The sequence below is a fragment of the Cryptomeria japonica genome, chromosome 8, assembly GCF_030272615.1.
Source record: "Cryptomeria japonica chromosome 8, Sugi_1.0, whole genome shotgun sequence".
Classification (NCBI taxonomy): domain Eukaryota; kingdom Viridiplantae; phylum Streptophyta; class Pinopsida; order Cupressales; family Cupressaceae; genus Cryptomeria; species Cryptomeria japonica.
Window position 1 is genome coordinate 141,874,685 of NC_081412.1, and position 7,946 is coordinate 141,882,630.

Consider the following 7,946-nt stretch of genomic DNA (forward strand, 5'->3'; position numbering starts at 1 on the left):
CAATATGTATTCAAGTGAGTGTGATTTCAAGAAAGATTTTTACTTGTTTCATGTTCACATAATATGTAATGCATAGAATGTTAAGTTAAGAGTTGTTATGAGGAGACATTATTGGAATTTGATTGAAGATTGCATTAATGAAGTTTAAGTATTGTCATTGATGCCAATTGTAACCAGTAATGGAGTTGTTATGCAACCGGTAGTTGTGCTAGTGAAGGAAACCGATATTACTTTAGAAGCAGTGAGATCAACCGGTAACCCTACCTGTTGATATGCCAAACCCTAACTAATGGAGCTTGGTGAATCAGTTGTGTTGATTTATGATCAAATGGTGATCGATGATGATTATGCCACATATGCATAATGAATGTGATGAGTTTCAAGTGGTTTTTGGTGCGTAGAGATAACTATTTTATCTTGGGAATGAGCGAGTGCATAGCATGAAGAGGAAACCGTGTGATGAGTTACATGATTAGATGAAGTGGTGATCAAGGAGTGGTCAAGGTTGTCTTGTACAATGTGCAATAATTGTTATGTGATCTAACAATCATGTTTGAACCGATTTGTTTGTAATCTCTATGAGATATTACATTTGTGATGTGTTACCGACCTATTTATTTTGCTTATAAAGTCGATGAGTTGTTTTGTTGTAGTGTTGGCAATTTTGGTTAAGTGTTAGTGTGATTGATTGACGAACCAGAAGGAGTATCTACCAGATGTTTGAAGGCATATAAGAGCATGGAAAAGATCTGATCAATCAAAGTAGTGCTATTTACTAGATCAGCAAAAACCCTATTGTTCTCTAACAATTACAACAGTTAAATCCCTTAACCAGGTAAGCTTTAATAGGCTTACTGCTATTTAAATCCTCTAACCAGGTGATCCATTAGCTTGGATTTAAAATCCTCTATCAAGGTTACTCCTAACAGGGTATTGCTTCTAACAGGGCTTTATAGTCAATCCCTTAACCAGATGCTCCCTAACAGGATCTGTTCCTAATAGGACATTTTATAAAAAGATTTCACAGGCTTGGCTCGTAATAGGGAAAAATTCGGAAGAGTTTAGAATACCTGTGGGTATTCTTCCCCACTGTGGTTTTTCCCATTTGGGTTTCCATGTCAAAAATCATTGTGTCAAGTGGTGAATGGTTTTTGTGGTTATGTCTTTGATATGGTTATTTTTCTTAGCTGATAAATCCACTTAGTTATATTAAGATGACCAACAGTAATCTAAAATGTGTTTTTACTATTGTTAGTAAAGTATTTTGATGTTTTGGTTAAATGGTTTGAGAGTTTCAGAGCTGTTATATTGTTATTTCGTTATGCTAGTGAACCAATTAACTTGGTAGTGCTATTGCAGTTTGTAGTTTAGTGTTTGAACCAGTTAGTTAATAGATTTTTTTGAGTTTGGTGAAAGTTTCGTTAGTTTTCTATCTACTGATTCACCCCCCCTTCTCAGTAGTTGTCCGGATCCTTATTGATTCATCATATCATCAGATATATTGTGATTTTTATGGTATATTTGTGGTTAGAGTTTGTTCCTAGCAAGATAAGCACCGGTCTTTCCTTTTTAAGAATTTCAGGGTCATCTACTATTAAGATAAAATTTATTTCCGGGTATAGGAGTTAATGTTAAGAGTAGTGTTAGTGTAGGAAATAGTCCCAATAGCTAGGTGAAAGTTGAGAAACCATGATTGTAACCAAATTTAGAGTTTATAATATTTCCTTGGTATGTTTTCATTGGTATATATACTATAGTTACAATGTCCCTATATGTAATGAAGTATGTTGTTCAGATATTGTTAAGGTATACCTGCCTTGGTCTTGTAGAGTCAAAAGTGCAGGAGATTTCAGTCTTGAGATCAAATCTCATTCATTGGCCAAACGCAACCTTGAACTTGAGAATAAAAAATAGCTATCCTTTAGGGCTTGGGGATTTGTTTATTTGGGAACCAACAAATTGGAGACTCTACTGGGGAGTTGATTAGAATCATCATACATTGTGACCTAGTATATTGTCCAAAGTGTCTAGAGTCATGTAAAAAATTGATAGAAGACTTGAAAAAATCCCAGTACTAAAGTGAATATTTCACAGATGTGGGTGGTGAATATAAGAAGAATATATGTTTATTCATAATATAACAAAGTTCATGTGAGTGGAGAAAAGACTCAAAACACTGCCACATGAAGGAGTGAGCATGTTGCAAAACTAAAGTCTTCAAGGAATTTGCAGACCCAGATAAAGAAACAAATTAAACTTATCATAGTTCCCATCAATCAAACCAAGTTGTTGTAAATAGAAGGTGGACCATAAAGCAAAAAGGTAACCCTGAAACTCTATCTGCTACCAATTCGGTGAACGATAGTTTTGGAACTCCCTTGGATAGTTTAGAAGGAATCTTTCAATTGCATAATACTTAGAAGGGAAAGGGTATTTCAGAAAGTTATTTTAGTGATTCATATAGGTTTGTACAAGGGGTAGAAAATACTAGTAGTGAAGACTCATTACCCAAGGAAAACCCTTGTTTTCATCAGATTTTCCCAATGACCGACATGGATGTCTCTAAGTCTTTTTATGAAGAATCCATCTGGGCATAAGAAACCCAAGACAAATTGTATGTAGGTATTGAAAATGTTAGGATTTAGAGAGAATATGAGGCTATATATGCTGATCAGGTAGCAAACGCCCAAAATAGGCCTAACCTTGAAATAATTGTCACTACCCCATTGTTAATGAGTCATCCTACTACCCAAGTGCCTTGTCAAGTCCAATTCACAGATGCAAATATATGTTATATATTTGGTAATGTGTCTAGAGTTTTTTTAGTACAAGAGTTACAATAGTAGTTAGAATAGATGAGAGCTCAAAAAGATAGGCTACAACTCATGAGGGAGAGGGAAATGATGGCACAAGACATATTGAACTTAGCCTCCCAGTCAACTATGTCCTTTCCTCCCCTATCTAGTGGATGCAATAGTAGTGGGATGAATTAGGCACCTATATTATCAAATTATATGAGTTGCAACCCTTAAGGATCATCTGTTCCACTACATTCTTCTCAAATATTACCAATGTGCATGCTTCCACCAATACAAATGTTTATACATAAGCCCCTATAGTGAATATGGTTTCATTATAACCCACTAGTGGTATCCAAGGAAGTCCCCAAGTGATTATGTCATATGTTGCACCATGTAGTGTCCCTTTATCAATTCCTTAGACAATTGGAGCAATAAATGCATCCTATGTTTCTGCAAGTTTGAATCTACCTCCTTTGAGTGGTCAATATGTTTCTACTAGTTGTGTGGGAACTAGCCAACAACTAAATACCCAAAAGCAACATTATAATACACAAACCCAATTTAATAGGCTATGATATGGACATATCCCTCCCCCATCACAATATCCTCCAAATAATCCTATGGGAGGGAATAATGCCTATCAACAATATGTACAATACCTACAATATCAACAATAGGTAGAAAATTAGTACCAACAATACAATCAAGTGCCACAATATTAGTTTAATTAGGGAAATGTGCAGCAACAATATCAAATCCCTAACCCACCCCTGAATCCCTTTTCTAGAAGACCTATGCAACTGGATAGGTATAGGCAAATTGATTTCATAGGGATTCAAGGTTACCCTAATGCAATGTATAATGAATTAAGGAATGCATTGCCCAAGTTTTTAGGAAATAATGCAGTCACTGGTGAGGATCATATCAAAGAATTTCAAAATGTTATGGATAGTTTTGAGGTAGAACATGAAGATGTGTTCATGAAGCTATTTATGTTGTCACACATTAATGATGCCCAGGAATGGTACAAAAGCTTCCCAAATATGTCAATAAGGTGTTTCAATAACTTCAAGAGAATGTTTTGAGATCAATATGGTGACCATTCAGATCCCAACTTTACCTTACATGAGCTAACTAACATAAGGAAATGGCATAATGAATAAGTATCCAACTTCAACAATAGATTCATCAAGTTGTACAGTAAGATACCCCCTCTCTTGAAGCCAACAAACCCATGTGTTTGATTTTTTAACATGATGCATTCAATCCTAAAATTGGTTATGAATTGAGGTCTAGGAGTCCCCCAACTTTGAGTGAGGCATTCAAAGTTGCTCTTACTATAGAAAATAATAGAAAGGATTCTGGTAAGATAGCAAGGAGGGATGATGTTAGAATTTTACAAAATCCTAAGGGGCATCATAGAAAACAACCTAAGGAAGAAGACAAGATGGACAAAGTCATGAATGCCATAAAGAGCCTAAACTATTAGATTACAAGGAATGAAAAGGGGTTATCACATGACCGACCCAACTATCATAGAAATGATAGGCCAAGATTGCATGGCATGCCATAGGCATGCCATATAACACAAATTGGAAGGATGGAAAACCCCTGAATATTAATAAGAAGTTTTCAAACAACAAGGAAACACCTAATCCTTCAAAGAAACCAGGGGCACATTTTGTAGAGGATAATCCATGGTGCATTGTATGTCATTTACCACATTCTTAGGCCCAGTGTGCCATTGCTAAGGCAATGAAAGAATCAAATGAGGTATATGCTAGTTATAAAGAAGATGATTTTGAGCAAGATCACATGGTCAATATTCTTTCTCTTGGGATGTGCAATGATGATGCAAGTTATGTTTATTTCGAGGAGGATGGAGTAGAACTTGATGTTGATAGTTAGAGAAAATGGAGTAGGGGACAACACCAAGATATTTTTTTAGATGATGAAGATATCGATGGTTGTAGGATAAATGCAACAAATGCCCAATTTGGGAAGGTGAATTTGATATGACCTGGTGAAGAAGAGATTAGAGAGTTAACTGTGGTAGCGATATCTCCAGTTAAAAGTAATTATAACTTGAGAGCTAGAGCTACCTTGCCCAATCAAGGAATACCTGGAGGATTGTTAATGAAGGACAAGCAACCAGACCCTAAAATGCAACCTAATTCCTAAGTTAGTGAGGATAATAACAAGGCACTCAAGACTCATCAAACTCAACAATTTATCTCGAAATCCAACCAAAAGGGTAAACGACCTAATAAGGAAATTTTTGCAGAAGCACCTCAAAAATCCTTGGTGGTAGCGAAGAAAGATAAGAAACCAAAGATGGTTGCACACAAGGATGCTAGTCTAGGTATTCCTACCACACCTTTATTTGATATGATTCAAACTTTATCACAAATAAAGATATATGTCCCCTTGCTAGAAATGATGAAAATAGAAGAACATAGAGATAACGCTTTGTCTTTGATATCAAGTAATACAAATGCATCTCAAAAAATTAAAGGGGATGAGAAAACTTTAGGAAATAAGAATGGCCATTTACATGATGTTGAATTTTAAATTATGCAAATCCCTGAGGTATATTTAGGATTTGCCATAACTAAGAACTCTTCTTAGGTAGACCCATTCTACTTGACCTTGTTGATAGATAACAAATCTATAAAAAAAGTCTTGATTAAATGTGGTAATACTATAAATATTATGCCTTTTGGTGTCATGAAAGAGTTAGGGTTGTGGGTTGATAGTAATTATGAAAAATGTTATGCCATGGATAATAGATCAATACTAGTAATAGGGATCCTAAAGGACTTAGAGGTCAAGCTAGCTAATTTACCTAAAGCCACATATAAGGTGGATGTAATAGTGGTTGATGTTCCACCAAATTATGGTATGTTGTTGTCAAGATAGTGGACAAATATTGTGGGTGGAAATGTGCATTTAGACTTGTCTTATCCCACTATCTTGATGAATGAAAATGATGTCAATTTGGTGAGAGATAAAGGTTTGATAACATAGTTGAGCACATAGACCTCAACATCATAGTATTTTTTTGTGATATTAATATGGGTAACTTCAGGGTTGAACTAGCTCAGCCACAGTTGGCAAAAATAATGAAGGAAGACTGAGATAGGGGGTAAATCGGTCTTCACCAGATCAACAAACTTAATAAAAAATACATATCTAATAAACTGCAGCAATAAAAAAGATAAGCAAATCGAAAGCACAACACACAACACTAAGATTTTTGACGTGGAGAAACTAGTTAAGGGAAAAACCATGGTGGGAACCTACCCAGGGTAAGATAATACTCTGCAGTAGTATGTATAAATATTACAATGGGGAATGCACATGCATTCAGGCACACTGCCTAGAGATCACTGCTCAAAAGATAATGACTTGGAAGGATACAACCCTTAGGGATGTCTCACTGACTTACAAAAAGATTCAAACTACAATCCGGAAGGAATGAACTAAAAGAATAGCATCCCAAATGCCTGATTACAGTTCCAGTTAAGCACAATTGTCTACTCTACCACACCGATCTCCACTCAATCACAATACCAAAGGATGAATCACTTGCTCACACATACACCACTCTCTGATAATTCATACACAACCTTAGTCACTCAAATTACATAACAATATCACCTATATATACAAATCATCAACTTTGACAACAAGGCTAGCTAAACCCTCAACTCACAATTACAAAATTACATCACATGATACAAAGATCAACCACCAGACCAATATAATGATTTACATAACATAACATGGACCTAATTAAAATTTCCTAATTCTCAAATCCACTAGAAATTACACCAAGATCGACCACAACACGCTACACCACCACAAAAACCACATAACACAAAAATCATCACTGGTTCATGAAAACCACAAATAGCTTACACAATGATCAATGTAGATCATAAAAAAAAGTAGGACATGATTAGGAAACACCAGTAAGCATGTTAGAATCATCAACAATAGCTACACCAACACCACTTATCAAATCTTCATCTGTTAATGCCTGAAACTCAAGAATATAACCAATCAATAATTGTCACGAAGAAAGATAGCTTGCAGAGTGCCAAAACATGATCGCACTAGAATATATTGGAGGACATACTGAAATTTCCAAAGCACCAACACAACAAAACAAAACTGTAAAATAAGATCATAAGATCTTCCCAACCTGCAAGCACTGGAGGAAATCATATATGTTGAGATCAATGACAACAACATATCCTAGCAGAAACAATGTCTAACAAAATCCAACAACTACTTCTCCAAAATATAGACCCTATCAGAGAGGAAATATAGGGTGATCAAGAAGAATTGTATCATATGTATTTTGATGGGGCATGTAGCAAAGAGGGTTCAAGAGCTAAGGTAATCCTTATTGTACCTAAAGAGAAAACATTCAAGTATTCCTTTTAGTTGTCATTTGAATGCACTAATAATGTGGCCGAGTATGAGGCTCTGCTCTTGGGGTTAAATTTGTCCATTAAGCATGGGATTAAAATGTTAACAATGTGGAGTGATTCAGAATTGGTTATATCTAAAATTAGATCAAAGTACTCCAAGAACAACAGGTTGAAACAATACAGGAGTTTTTTTGGGGATTCAGTCAAATTGTTCGATGCCTTCAATATTAGGTGGTTTGAAAGATCAAAAAACATTATCGAAGATTTCCTGGTGAATATTACCTTGAAAAGAAATGACATCACTCTTGTAGGCATATCAAAGGTCTAAGTGAAAACTAGGCTATCTATCCCAAACAACATTTGCAATTGGCAACTTATCAACGATATGATGATCTACTAAGGTTCCTCCATTGTATTTATGAATATAAAATCCAATCAATATATTTCAATGTCTTTGTTGAAGTCATTGAAGTTGTTCAGCTGAAAACCAATAAAATCCCAAAAGGGTTGGTAGCACTAGAGAGAGTGTTTGATAGCACTGATAGCCAAGCCATGAAACCATCCCTAGTTAGCAAAGAAGATTTAGAAGAAGTAAACTTGGGGATTAAATAATCTCCTAAAAAATTTTGCATTAGCAAGAAGATCAACCCACATACAGGGACTATTTTGGTAGCCTTATTAAGAAAATACAAGCATGTTTTTGCCT